This window comes from Pseudophryne corroboree, chromosome 2 (genome assembly GCF_028390025.1).
Source record: "Pseudophryne corroboree isolate aPseCor3 chromosome 2, aPseCor3.hap2, whole genome shotgun sequence".
Classification (NCBI taxonomy): Eukaryota; Metazoa; Chordata; class Amphibia; order Anura; family Myobatrachidae; genus Pseudophryne; species Pseudophryne corroboree.
The window spans coordinates 311,252,597-311,268,374 of NC_086445.1; positions in this window are offsets into that span (position 1 = coordinate 311,252,597).

Here is a 15,778-nt window from a genome sequence, read left to right on the forward strand (position 1 = left end):
GTTACAGGCCCATTTCCTTGCTTATTGTAGATCTCAAATTATATGCCAAAATTATTGCCAACAGGATTAACGCTATCCTCCCCCAGTTGATTCATAGTGACCAAGTGGGATTTATAAAAGGGAGAGAAGCAGGAGACATTATGACTAAAATACTAAATCTAATTCAACATTCCACTAGAATTAACATACCTTCTATTCTTCTATCCACGGATGCTGAAAAAGCCTTCAATAGAATAAATTGGACATTTATGAGGTCTGTGCTGGCGCATATGGGCCTGGGTCCGACTGCCTTACATAGGATCTTTTCCCTTTATTCATCCCCAATGGCAAAAATAAAAATTAAAGGCACCTTATCTGAATCAATTACGATCAGCAATGGTACACGTCAAGGCTGTCCCTTATCTCCCCTTATATTCGTATATTCGTGTTGTGTATCGAAGCAATGGCCATTGCTATAAGAACTAATTCCCAGATTTCAGGATGTTGGGTGGGAGAGTTAGAGTATTAACTTGCTTTGTTCACAGATGACCTACTTGCTTCCATTTCTCATCTTATAACCTCATTACCTCACCTTATGTTAGAGTTTAAGTCTTTTAGCACCCTTTCTAATTTTAAGATACATTTTTGTAAATCATCGGCTTTCAATTTAACAGCTCCCCATAAGATGATGGGAGGTTTGAAACCTTTCTTCCCATTTATTTGACACCCCACATATACAACTTACCTAGGAGTTAAAATAACTAGGGATCTTTCCCTTCTTTTTTCCACTAATTTTACCCCAGTGCTTTCTTTTTTAAATCTGAATATGCTAAGTGGAACATGAAACAACTCACCTGGCAAGGCAGGATCAATGCACTTAAAATTATTACACTCCCCAAACTTATTTACCTTTTTCAGGCCCTACCAACACAGATCCCTGAGGCTTGGATAAACTCACTTAATACAATGATTAGACAATTTATTTGGGCTAGGAAATACCCAAGAATTAAACTCTCTTTTCTAACTCATTCCAGAAAAATGAGCGGTCTCCAGCTCCCAGACTTTAAACGATTTTTCCAAGCATTACATCTAAATAGAATTCTCAAATGCACTAGAGATAGAGAGAACAAACAATGGGTTGTGTTGGAAGACAGTTTTATGCCTTCTCCTATTGAAATATTGCCTTGGCTCCCTGGAACCTATAAACTCCCTACCCCTCACCCTACCATTACCCCTACTCTAGCTGTTTGGAAGTCTCTTAGAAACACAATGAATATCTCCTCTGACTTTGGCCCGTTAACTTCTTTCTTAGCAAATCCTTCTTTCACTCCAGGCCTACAACTATCACACTTTTCAACTTGGGTCCAGGAGTGTCTTTTTAGAGTGGGCCAACTGGTGTCTAGCTCAGGATTTAAATATTTCAATGAGCTTCGCAACAAATGGAATATTCCCAGGATTGAATTCTGGAAATTTCTACAGGTTCGTCATTTCTCAATGACGAAACATAGAATGAATTTAGCTAAAAGAGAACTTACAAGTTTTGAGAAAATGTGTATTGCCTCTATTTCTCAAACTCACAGAATTTCCGCTTTATTTAAAATTATATTGCATAAACAGGATTCTCCTATTCCTACCTGGGCTCAATCTTGGGAAAGGGACTTTAGAATTTCCCTATCGGATACTGACTGGCTCAATATATTTCTAAAGACCCATTTTAGCTCTACAAGTACCACTATAAGGGAAATGCAATTTAAAATACTTATGTGATGGAATAGACACCCTTCTTTACTACATGTCATATACCCTTTCACAACCAACCAAAACCAGTTGGAGATGTTTATCAGATGCTGGGACTTTGGAACATATCTAGTGGAACTGTCCCAAACTGAGAAACTATTGGTCAGATATATTTAAAGTCACCCAGCATATTTTGAAGTGTACAGTTCCCTCTGACTCAGCTTTTTGGCTTCTCAATCATTCCCGGACTCCCCTGTTGGAATTTAAAGTGTCTCTCCTCAGACATATAGGAAACGCACCACGTGCTGCTATTCCGGTTCTGTAGAAATCTACGACACCTCCATGTCCTCCACTTAATATTTTGATTATACTGGTTATTTTAAAGGAGTCGATCCCTTACCTGACCCTAGATCTGGATTGAGGGGCGTGCCCTGGGGGTAAGTACCCCGGACCCCTCTTTCTAAATGGGCCCCCCACCATCTGCCACAGATTGGATCTTTACCGAGCCAATCTGCAGTGCTCCTGGCTCCCCACAGCACTCGCAGGCAAATTTATAGCCACCGGTGACTTACAGAAGACAGTACAGGACAGCTGAGCTGTCCAATAGTGTTTGAAGCAACAGCCTGCGGCTCAGTCATTAGCTGGGTGCGCAGGCTGCACAGTGCAGGGAAGAAGGAAGGCAGATCCCATTCCATGCCAGCATGGAGACAGCATAGGCAGAGGCTCTCACTCTCCTGTGTCTCTATTACAGCAGCCTGAGAAAGTAAGGCTGGCTGTATTGTTTAATTCATACTGATGGTATAAATTTAAAATTTAGGCCCTGGGTCAAATATATATATATATATATATATATATATCTATATACACACACACACACACATATACTGTGTATGTATATTATTTATATATATATATATATATACACATATATATATATATATATATACATTTGTGCTCATAAGTTTACATACCCTAGCAGAATTTGTGATTTTCTGGCCATTTGTCAGAGAATATGAATGATAACTCACAAACTTTTCTTTCACTCATGGTTAGTGGTTGGGTGAAGCCATTTATTGTCAAACAACTGTGTTTACTCTTTTTAAATCATAATGACAACAGAAACTACCCAAATGACCCTGATCAAAAGTTTACATACCCTGGAGATTTTGGCCTGATAACATGCACACAAGTTGACACAAATGGGTTTGAATGGCTACTAAAAGGTAAACATCCTCACCTGTGATCTGTTTGCTTGTAATCAGTGTGTGTGTATAAAAGGTCAGTGAGTTTCTGGACTCCTAAAAGACCCTTGCATCTTTCATCCAGTGCTGCACTGACGTGTCTGGATTCTGAGTCATGGGGAAAGCAAAAGAATTGTCAAAGGATCTGCGGGAAAAGGTAATTGAACTGTATAAAACAGGAAAGGGATATAAAAAGATATCCAAGCAATTGAGAATGCCAATCAGCAGTGTCCAAACTCGAATTAAGAAGGGGAAAATTAGGGATTTTGTGGAAACCAAATCACGGTCAGGTAGACCAACAAAAATTTCAGCCACAACTGCCAGGAAAATTGTTCGGGATGCAAAGAAAATTCCACAAATAACTTCAGCTGAAATACAGGACTCTCTGAAAAAAAGTTGTGTGGTTGTTTCAAGATGCACAATAAGGAGGCATTTGAAGAAAAATGGGCTCCATGGTCGAGTTGCCAGAAGAAAGCCATTACTACGCAAATGCCACAAAGCATCCCGCTTACAATACTCCAAACAGCACAGAGACAAGCCTCAAAACTTCTGGAACAAAGTCATTTGGAGTGATGAGACCAAAATTGAACTTTTTGGCCACAACCATAAACGTTACATTTGGAGAGGAGTCAACAAGGCCTATGATGAAAGGTACACCATTCCTACTGTGAAACACGGAGGTGGATCGCTGATGTTTTGGGGATGTGTGAGCTACAAAGGCACTGGAAACTTGGTCAAAATTTATGGCAAGATGAATGCAGCATGTTTTCAGAAAATACTGGAGGAAAATTTGCACTCATCAGCCCGGAAGCTGCGCATGGGACGTACTTGGACGTTCCAACATGACAATGATCCAAAACACAAGGCCAAGTCGACCTGTCATTGGCTACAGCAGAATAAAGTGAAGGTTCTGGAGTGGCCATCTCAGTCTCTTGACCTCAATATCATTGAGCCACTCTGGGGAGATCTCAAACGTGCAGTTCATGCAAAACAGCCCAAGAATTTACAGGAACTGGAGGCTTTTTGCCAAGAAGAATGGGCAGCTTTACCATCTGAGAAAATAAAGAGCCTCATCCACAACTACCACAAAAGACATCAAGCTGTCATTGATGTTAAAGGGGGCAATACACGGTATTAAGAACTGGAGTATGTAAACTTTTGATCAGGGTCATTTGGGTAGTTTCTGTTGTCATTATGATTTAAAAAGAGTAAACACAGTTGTTTGACAATAAATGGCTTCACCCAACCACTAACCATGAGTGAAAGAAAAGTTTGTGAGTTATCATTCATATTCTCTGACAAATGGCCAGAAAATCACAAATTCTGCTAGGGTATGTAAACTTATGAGCACAACTGTATATAGCATACTTGGACCGACACTCTCCCCAATGACTAATTAGTAGCTCCAGTGCCTTCAGGCACATACATGTGTCTGTTTCAATACACCTTTTTTAATGCCGCAGACTGATTTCTAGGATATATATATATATAATTCATCTGCCTGCCTCTTTATTAGGGGCCCCATTGTCTGAAGTGCTCTGGGCCCCCCGTAGCCTTAATACGGTTCTGCCTGACCCCTACCCTCCCAACTTATCTTTTACTATCCTGTATTCATACCTGTATTTTCTTCAGTGTTTTGGTTGTTGTTTTTTTCCTTCCACCTTTTCTGATATGTTGAGCAAATTATTTAGACATTTGACGTAAAAATTGAAAAGTCTGAGGTTTCATTGCTCTGGTAAAATGACTTTATTAACATGTTTCCTGCAACAGTTGCTTGCTCTGTGTATTTGCAAAATTGAATATAAAATGATTACACAAAAAAAAGAAAAGCTAAAAACAAAAAGCCTAAAATTATAATGATTAAAATTGTTTGTGCTGTACCCCAGAGTACTATACAATTTTAATTGTATTCTCATAAGTACTGTGACACTACCGTTCAGACTGCAGTATATTATTTCCTACTCATAAACCCATTGTGCAACGCTGTCAGTGTAGTCAACTGCAGTGTGTATTTATTTTATATATATATATATATATATATATATATTTCTGATTCATTTGTGCAATATTGTAACTGCCGGTGTGTGATATAAAAAATACTTCTACATATTTTTGACTCATTTGTGTGACACTGTAACCACAGTGTGTGATATAAAAAATAATATGTATATTTTAATTTTAATTAATATTTTGTGCTGTGTTATCCCAGTGTACATCCAGGGAATGCAGCTGCTCTGTTCATCCAGGGGTGTTCTGTCAGTCCACCCAAAATAAAAGACATCTTTTTTGTATATATTTTGTGCTGTATCCTCCCAGAACACATCCAGGTGTGCTCCATCCATTTCAGGGTGTGGTGTCTGTAGCTCATATTCTTATAAGTTATTGTCGTATTTTCATACCTCTTCTTATCACCACATTGTAATTAATTCAAATTAATATTATTAATAATAATTATAAAATTAGCAAAATTTAAATTAAATGAATATAAATATAAAAAAACTCTCCACACTCATATACTGAACATTCTGCTTATTGAAGAGGAAATTAAGAATTTGATTCTATTAAATTAAATAAATTAAAATAAATTGAAATTAAAATAAATTAAATACATTAAATATTGTCTTTTTTTATTCTTTTTTGCCTTAATCATCTTTTTGTGAACTGAAATCCTGAGCCTTGCCTAATGCATCATTTTTAAAACACATTCTTTTTTTTAAATATTTTGTCCTCCCAGTCTATACATCCAAGGGCTGCTGCTGCTGCTCCGTCCAGCTAACTCGGTGCAACCTTTTGACCTAAACTGGATAAAAACAATATTGTGAGCTGGGAGGTGTTCAGAATAGTCTGGAAATGAGTTGAAATTAATGTTATTGAGGTTAATAATACTGTAGGAACAAAAAGACACAACCAAAACCCGCAAGGGTAGTTTTGGCAAAACCAATCCAGATCTAAAACAAGAAGGAGATCCAGATCCAAAAGCAAAACACAAAACCCTAAAAATGGCCCAGTGCACACCCCTAGTTTCAACCATAATATATATAGTATGCCATTTCCCATATTTTTGCATTTACTTTGTGAAAAAAACTTATGCGATAGAGAAATTGTGGCATATTGGAAATCAGCATGCCAAACTGAAGATAATTTTCAATGACCCTAATTTTGCAGACCTGTGCTATTTTTTAAATAACATTAGGTGTGCGCATAGAAAATATAGTATACATGGTAATATAGTGAAAAATGTACGTGTTCCTATCAGAAAGCACAGTCAGAATCTTCCAAGTAGCAGAAATCTGACTATATCATGTGAAAATTTGTTTTGCTTTAATCAAATGCAAATATATTCTCACTGCTTTGTAGTCATCGGTTAACATTACTTTTAGTTGTATTCAGAACAGTGTTCTAGATCCTCTTTGCATACAAGACACTGCCAGTTTGACCTTCCTGGTTATTTCCTTGTAAATGCATTATCATCAAAGTTTTGAATCCTGAACAGACGATTTTCAGTTCCGTAATGTTAATGCTAAGAGACCAAGACTTCTGATTAATGTCAAGATTAATTCAGATAAAATACACATTAGGACAAGTGCAAAAGTTCCCATGGAGCCTAGAATAATAATTATTTAATTCATACATTTAAAAGTTAAAAAGTTAAAGATTATTGTAAAACTTACAATGTACTTTAATTGCTTTGACTTTGAATTCGGAAGGGCTATAATGTATGAATACGTGAGTTTGTGTATGAATAACTCATCTAAAAATGATCTCTTTATGTGTAGTTCATTTGAGGCTATATATTTTTGCCAGTGAAAATTGTATTCTCTTGAGATTTTTGTCTAAAACTGGGCTGTGCATCATAATAATCACTGAAATTACTAGGAAAAACATTGTTACTGTATGTTAGTAAAGGCACCACTTTGTTCATGGATTACAGAGATAAGTTATATTTTTCTACTGTATTTTTACATGGCACCAACATATTTTGCAGTGATGTACAAATAGATAACATATGAGTCTATGCATATGTAGGTTGCGGAATATTTTAATTACCACAGAAAGACAGCCAATTAAAGTGTCATTATGTTCCTGGAAAGTGAGAAGAAACTGGAGCAGCTGCATTAAACCCATGTTAACATAGAGAGAAAATATAAACTACACACTCTTACTACCCTGTTCAGAACCAGACCGAATACTCAAGTATTATAAGGCAGCAAATGCTAATTGCAGGTTGTTGTGATAGTATATATTTTTATTTGGATTAAAAAAATAATTCCCCATGTGTATGTATATAACAGAAAAGTATACCATGGTTGAAATATACTGTATATACATGAAAACTTTTGAAAGCGCAATTTTTTCATGATAAATAAAAACACTTAAAAATAACCCTTAAATGTGCAACATATAAACTATATAATTCAATGGTTTTCTAACTGCCTACTATTGTTTCATATCTTATTAGAGCATAAATGCCACAATACATCTATACTATCTAAGTGACTACTGGTTAAGAAAAGTATGTGTTGGGGGAAAATAGAGGATTAGGATTGCAATATCATCTAGAGAGGTGAACATTTTTGTTCACCAATTTAAAGGGACTGCAAAATAGTTGCTGACTGGGGTTCCAAGCAGAAGTCACAGTGCTCGTAATAGTAGCTTCAGAATGGTTCTTCATCTCACCCACTCCATACTAAAGCATCACACAGTCCCTGGTTTGTGATTAATTGGGTAAAACCATCTGAGTTAAGAACCACTCTGTTACTTCAGGAAGAGAAGAGGCTAATTAGATCAAGTTAGTACGGACTTTCAACTCCCTCCACAGATTTTCTATTGGGTTGAGGTCTGGAGACTGGCTAGGCCACTCCAGGACCTTGAAATGCTTCTTACGGAGCAACTCCTTAGTTGCCCGGGCAGTGTGTTTTGGGTCATTGTCATGCTAGAAGACCCAGCCACGTTCAATCTTTAATGCTTTTACTGAGGGAAGGAGGTTTTTGCCCAAAATCTCACGATACATGGCCCCATTCATCCTCTCCTTAATAAGGATCAGTTGTCCTGTCCCCTTTGCAGAAAAGCAGCCCCAAAGCATGATGTTTCCACACCCATGCTTCACAGTGGGTATGGTGTTCTTGGGATGCCATTCATCATTCTACTCCCTCCAAACACAGCGGGTGGAGTTTATACCAAACAGTTCAATTTTGCTCTCGTCTGACCACATTACATTCTCCCAATCCTCCTCTGGATCATCCAGATGGTCACTGGCAAACTTTAGACGTGCCTGGACATGTGCTGGCTTAAGCAGGGGGACCTTTCGGGTGCTGCAGGATTTCAATCCATGACGATGTAGTATGTTACTAATGGTAATATTTGTGACTGTGGTCCCAGCTCTCGAGGTCATTGACCAGGTCCCCCCGTGAAGTTCTTGGCTGATTCCTCACTGTTCTCAAGATAATTGATACCCCACGAGGTGAGATCTTGCATGGAGCCCTAAGTCGAGGGAGATTGTCAGTGATCTTTTATTTATTCCATTTTTTAATAATTGCGCCAACAGTTGATCTCTTCTCACCAAGCTGCTTACCTATTAGCACATCCCAGCCTTGTGCAGCTCTACAATTTTGTCCCTGGTGTCCTTAGACAGCTCTCTGGTCTTGGCCATGGTGGAGAGGTAGCAGTCTGACAGTTTAAGGGTGTGGACAGGTGTCTTTTATACAGATAACCAGTTCAAACAGGTGCCATTAATACAGGTAATGAGTGGAAGATGTGAGAGCCAGAAATCTTGCTGCTTGGTATGTGTCCAAATATTTATTTTCCACAAGAATATACAAGTAAATTGTTTAAAACCATACAATGTGATTTCCTGTTTTGTTTTGTTTTTCAGATTCTGTCTCTCACAGTTGAAGTGTACCTATGATGGAAATTACAGACCTCTTATCTTTTAAGTGGGTCAACTTACACAATCGGTGGCTGTCCAAATACCTATTTGCCCCACTGTATGTAATGCTCATAGTAGTAGTGCTGCTTTTACGTAATGCCCATAGTAGTAGTGTTGGTTATACGTAATGCCCATAGTAGTATTGCCGCTTATATGTAATGCCCATAGTTGTAGTGCTGCTTTTACTTAATGCCCATAGTAGTGGCACTGCTTTTATGTAATGCACATAGTAGTAGTGCTGCTTTTACATAAATGTCTATAGTAGTAGTGTCGCTTATATGTAATGCCCATAGTAGTATTGCCGCTTATATGTAATGCCATAGTAGTAGTGTTGCTTATACGTAATGCCCATAGTAGTAGTTCCACTTATATGTAATGCCCATAGTAGTATTGCCGCTTTTACATAATGCCCACAGTAGTAGTGCTGCTTTTACTTAATGCCCATAGCAGTAGTGCTGCTTTTACGTAATACCCATAGTAGTAGTGCCGCTTATATGTAATGCCCATAGTAGTAGTGTCGCTTTTACGTAATGCCCATAGTAGTAGTGCTGCTTATATGTAACGCATAGTAGTAGTGCGGCTTTTACAAATGCCCATTGTAGTAGTGCCACTTTTACATAATGCCCATAGTAGTAGTGCCACTTTTATGTAATGCCCATAGTAGTATTGCAGCTTATATGTAATGCCCGTAGTAGTAGTGCCGCTTATATGTAATGACCATAGTAGTACTGCCCATAGTAGTAGTGCCGCTTTTACATAATGTCCACAGTAGTAGTGCTGCTTTTACTTAATGCCCATAGCAGTAGTGCTGCTTTTACGTAATGCCCATAGCAGTAGTGCTGCTTTTACGTAATGCCCATAGTAGTAGTGCTGCTTATATGTAATGCCATAGTAGTAGTGTCGCTTTTACGTAATGCCCATAGTAGTAGTGCTGCTTATATGTAATGCCCATAGCAGTAGTGCTGCTTTTACGTAATGCCCATAGTAGTAGTGCTGCTTATATGTAATGCCCATAGTAGTAGTGTCGCTTTTACGTAATGCCCATAGTAGTATTGCAGCTTATATGTAATGCCCGTAGTAGTAGTGCCACTTATATGTAATGCCCATAGTAGTAGTGCTGCTTATATGTAACGCACATAGTAGTAGTGCCGCTTTTATAAATGCCCATTGTAGTAGTGCCACTTTTACATAATGCCCATAGTAGTAGTGCCACTTTTATGTAATGCCCATAGTAGTATTGCAGCTTATATGTAATGCCCGTAGTAGTAGTGCCGCTTTTACGTAATGCCCAGAGTAGTAGTGCTGCTTTTACGTAATGCCCATAGTAGTAGTGTTGCTTATATGTAATGCCCATAGTAGTATTGCAGCTTATATGTAATGCCCATAGTAGTAGTGCTGCTTATATGTAATGCCCATAGTAGTAGTGCTGCTTTTACGTAATGCCCATAGTAGTAGTGCTGCTTTTACGTAATGCCCATAAAAGTAGTGCCCCTTATATGTAATGCCCACAGAAATGGTGCTTACAGTATACACACAATGTCCACACACACATACATACACACACTCTTTCACTCACTATCTTTCGCTTCACTTAACTAAAAGTCTGGTCATCTCTAGTCTTCAACTCATCCTCATCATCAGCAGCAGCATCCTAACCCCATGTAGCTCCGCCCCTGTCAGTCCCATGTAGCTCCACCCCATTCCATATAGTCACACACCCTTTTGGTCTATAAGAACCCCGCTGTCACAGGGAAAGGGGAGAGGAGGCTCCAAGCTGCCAGCTCTACTGCATGTCATATAGTGTGATAGGCACAGGAGCCTGCAGCAGGGGGGACAGGGCAGTGCAGCAATAGGGATGCAGAGTAGGGAGAGCACCTCTCCAGCTTGACACCTACCTGCTCTGCATCCCTTTTCTGAGTGAGTAGTGCCAGGCTTGCCTCTAACCTCCCTAACCCTTACCCTCCTTTCCCACAGCATGACCCAAAAGCAGTCTAACCCTCCCTGGCAGTCCCAAATCCTAATCCCCCTTTCCCGCAGCCTAACCCTCCCCTGGGGTAAACAACCCTAACCATCCCTCCCCTCAGCCTAAACCTAATCTACACCCCCTCTCACAGTCTAACCCTAAACTTCCCCCCTCAGCCTAACACTCCTCCCCCCCCCCCGCGCCCTTAACCCACAGCTTACCATTGAAGACTCCCAGCAGAGCATGAGCAGATTCCGGCATTCCTAATCGTTGGGGGTGTGGGGGGATGGGTCCTGTGGTGTTGGGATTGCTGTCCGGATTACCTTTTTTCTTTTCTTATTGTTTCAGACAAGTTTTCTATGTTACTTGCACATCAATGCTGAATATGATCATCTGGTGGGTGACACATTGAACTAACTGGTCATCCCTAAACATTCTTATGTCTTGTATCTGGTTTAGCCCAGCCAAGTTTAAAGCATGAAAGTACAAATCAAAATGTTATTTAGATCAGTGGTTCTCATCCTCGGTCCTCAAGTACCCCCAACAGTTCATGTTTTCCAGGTCACTTAGCAGTTGAACAGGTGTATTCATTACTCCCTGACACATTTTAAAAGACCAACAAGTGAAGCAAATTATTTCATTTGCAATCCTGTGAGGAGACATGGAAAACATGAACTGTTGGGGGTACTTGAGTACCACGGTTGAGAACCACTGATTTAGACAATCAACTCTTTCAGACCATCAAAAACATTCAACATTACTTGTGTGCCATTCTTAAAATTTTCCAAATATTTTGAGAAATGTCAGTACCAAGTTTCCCTGCAGTTAAGAAATGCCTTTATTTTCTGTGTGTTTTACTTTATAATAAATATTTTCTTGAATAAGGTATATTTTAAATTGAAATTGTCTACATGTTAAACCATTGTCTCCACCAATCTCATTTTATGTAGTAACAATATTTTTGATGACTGATGTCACTTAAATGTTTAAAAGAACTTCAGCTCCATAGCTAAATCTTGTACATAAAGAGCTGAACTTGAAAACAAATATACAGATATTTTTTCAGTATACAAGCCGACTTGCTCTAAGTTAAGAAGGACAAAATTGCAACAGTGAAGAAGAAATTGTGCAATTTTGTTTTTTTCTAAGTGATGAAACCATAATTCACTTGCTGAGAGCTAACAGAAGGTAATTTTATGGTTACCAAGAAGAATGAGTTTTCATTTCTTTGGTATGGTTACTATATAAATTTATTGGTATACTTTGTATGTATTTCATTATAAATTCTGCTAGTACTACAAGGAGACATATTGGCAAAGCATGTAAGAAGCTAGTGGTTTAACAGACAGATGCAGGGGAACCCAGTAATTCAAAATGAAATAAGTTCAAAAGATACTTGTGAGCACATAATAAATCGCCCTTGCTGGCATGGAGACTGCAACTTCCTTTTCTATCAAATGTTCCTTGTTTTGTTTTTAACTTACGTGACCTTACATGAGAAGGCTTTTGTAAGCAATATGTACAGAATCTCTATGCTTGTTAATGATAATTAAAAAAAAAAAAAAAAAAAAAAGGAAGTATACAGTATATCTTAGTTAATCACTGTGGGTTTTTTTTTCAGAGGTGGGCACAATAGAGATTGGTTTTGTGGCTTCGGCAGCTGCGGATCTGAGAAATTATGCAAATGCTACTTTTAAAATGTGACTCCCACTGCCGACTTCTCGGACCCACTGCATGCGTTCGAGGATGCAACATCGGATCAACTTTGGGAACATTGAGCGGGAGCATTGGACATCTGAGTAAAACCCAGTAAGACTGCTCAGAATTTCCACCACATCTAAGCTGCCAAGGCCAATGATTTTGCATTGGAAGACGCAGTCGCTGGGTACACAACAACCCCAAACGCTCGCCATCACTGCCCCAAATGCCTACCAGATGTTTATCACATTGTGAGTAACAACACAGTGCAACTAAAGCCGCATCACCATTGCTTCACATGCGCACTGCGGGACCAATGCATTGGCAGAATAAAAAACATCAATCATTTGCAACTGAATCGGAACAGCATCCACCTCTGAATCACCTTCTGGGTGAGAAAGGCAATTACTCACCTGTAAAAAGATATCAACTACAATATGTAGGAAATATTCTCCAGACATTAGGTTATTTTGAAAATCTAAATTGCATGTTGCTAATTTTTCTTACCTTCCAGATATAAAGTGAGGTAAGCAAATATTCATTTGTGTCAAAGGACACCAGTCCTTGATACAAAAGGGTCAATTCAGTTATGGGTGATGTGCCTCACATTGTGTTCAGAACATCACACAACCCCTTCATCAACAATTTTGCCTTGCAGTAAAATCGTTGATACATTACAGTGGCTATTATATTTTGAAACTAGGTAAATCTACCAAATTAAATGATGTTACACCTGTTTTTATTTGACACAATATGGTGGAAAGTTAGGCATCAGATTTACCGCCCAACCTCATCTGTGAAAAATGAAAAAAAAAATGCATACTATTTAATATCAGACAAAGTGTCCTCCTCATTTATAGAAATTATATTTTAGTAAAGAATTAAATTGTTTGATGATCACAGGCGGTCACCTTACAATAACTATAATGGAACAAATTATTTCAAAAAGGGAATTGCCATCTCTCATATGTGGGTGCCACAGAATTAGCCGGAGTCAGGAGAGGCATATCCTCCCCATCCCTGGATTGCATGTGGTTCTGTAATGTATTTTGTTTTGTCTTTAATAACGCCAATCACCAGACAACAGGCTGGATGTATCAAAGCCAATTGCAGGTTTTAGTGGTTTTACTGCACTCATGTACAGTACATCCCATATGTAAGAACAGAGACCACTGCAGAGATATCTGTTGTAGGTCAGCTGCAAAAGCTGAGCTAGTTGTGATGTGCCTGTGTGCAGCAAAATTTGCCATGCATAACTTTCCAAAGTATATGCCTGATATACAATGCCATCTACAGGTGACATCTCTTATATAATAGGCCAGATCTGTGACTCTGTGCCTGTGTGTATAACGCTGGCATTGCTAGGAGCTCTCATTGGGTTAGCAGCAGGTCTATCAAACCCAGTACACAGCTGATTGGGTGAGAAACGCCCTCCCACATAGGTTACATCCAATGGGAGGCTCTGCCCTTTGGCTGCTGTATGTTCCGAGAGCAGGGTTAACAATGGGGCTGAAGGAGCTGCAGCTCAGTGGCGTAACTACTGCCCCCGCAGTCCTCGCGGTGGCTTGGGGGCGAGGGGCTGCGGGGGCGCCACTGATTACAGCAGACTGACATGCGGACGAGCGCCCGCATGTCAGTCTGCTTTCTCCTTCCCGCCGTCGCTTGTTTGGAGGGACACGGACGGCACAGCGTGTGCCTCTCCTGTGTCCCTCCTGCATCATCTCCGGCGGCCGCGGGTCTAATAGGGGGAAGTGCCGTCCGTGAGCTCTAATTGGCTCACGGACGGCACTTCCCCCTATTAGACCCGCGGCCGCCGGAGATGATGCAGCAGGAGGGACACAGAAGACGCTGCGCCCTCCGTGTCCCTCCAATAAGCGGCGACGGCGGCACTGGGGGGGATGTCTGGCACTGGGGCATATATGGCACTGGGGGGGAGATGTCTGGCACTAGGGGGGATATCTGGCACTGGGGCATATATGGCACTGGGGGGGGGGGATGTCTGGCACTGGGGGGGATATCTGGCACTGGGGGGGGGGATGTCTGGCACTGGGGCATATATGGCACTGGGGGGGAGATGTCTGGCACTAGGGGGGATATCTGGCACTGGGGCATATATGGCACTGGGGGGGAGATGTCTGGCACTAGGGGGGATATCTGGCACTGGGGCATATATGGCACTGGGGGGGGGGGATATCTGGCACGGGGGGGGATGTCTGGCACTGGGGGGGATATCTGGCACTGGGGGGGGGGATGTCTGGCACTGGGGCATATATGGCACTGGGGGGGAGATGTCTGGCACTAGGGGGGATATCTGGCACTGGGGCATATATGGCACTGGGGGGGGGATGTCTGGCACTGGGGGGGATATCTGGCACTGGGGGGGGATGTCTGGCACTAGGGGGGATATCTGGCACTGGGGCATATATGGCACTGGGGGGGGATGTCTGGCACTGGGGGGGATATCGCACTGGGGCATATATGGCACTGGGGGGGAGATGTCTGGCACTAGGGGGGATATCTGGCACTGGGGCATATATGGCACTGGGGGGGGGATATCTGGCACGGGGGGGGGATGTCTGGCACTGGGGGGGATATCTGGCACTGGGGGGGGGGATGTCTGGCACTGGGGCATATATGGCACTGGGGGGGATGTCTGGCACTGGGGCATATATGGCACTGGGGGGGATGTCTGGCACTGGGGGGGATATCTGGCACTGGGGGGGGGATGTCTGGCACTGGGGCATATATGGCACTGGGGGGGGGATGTCTGGCACTGGGGGGGGGATGTCTGGCACTAGGGGGGATATCTGGCACTGGAGGAATATCTGGCACTGGGGGCATATGTGGCACTGGGGGGGAATATATGGCACTGGCGGCATATCTGGCACGGGGGGAATATCTGTCACTGGGGGCATATGTGGCACTGGGGGGGAATATCTGGCACTGGGCATATGTGGCACTGGGGGGGGGGTATATGTGTACCTGGCACATGGGGGGGGCTATATTTGGCACTGGGGGCATGTGAGTACCTGGCACCGTGGGGGAATATCTGGCACTGGGGTCATATGTGGCACTGGGAGCACAGCCCTAGCAACAAGGACTACCTCCTAGCAACGAGCATGGCACCCAGTGCATGAAACACCTGACAACGAGCATGACACCCAGTGCATGAAACACCTGGCAACGAGCATGACACCCAGTGCATGAAACCCCTGACAACGAGAAGGTAATTGA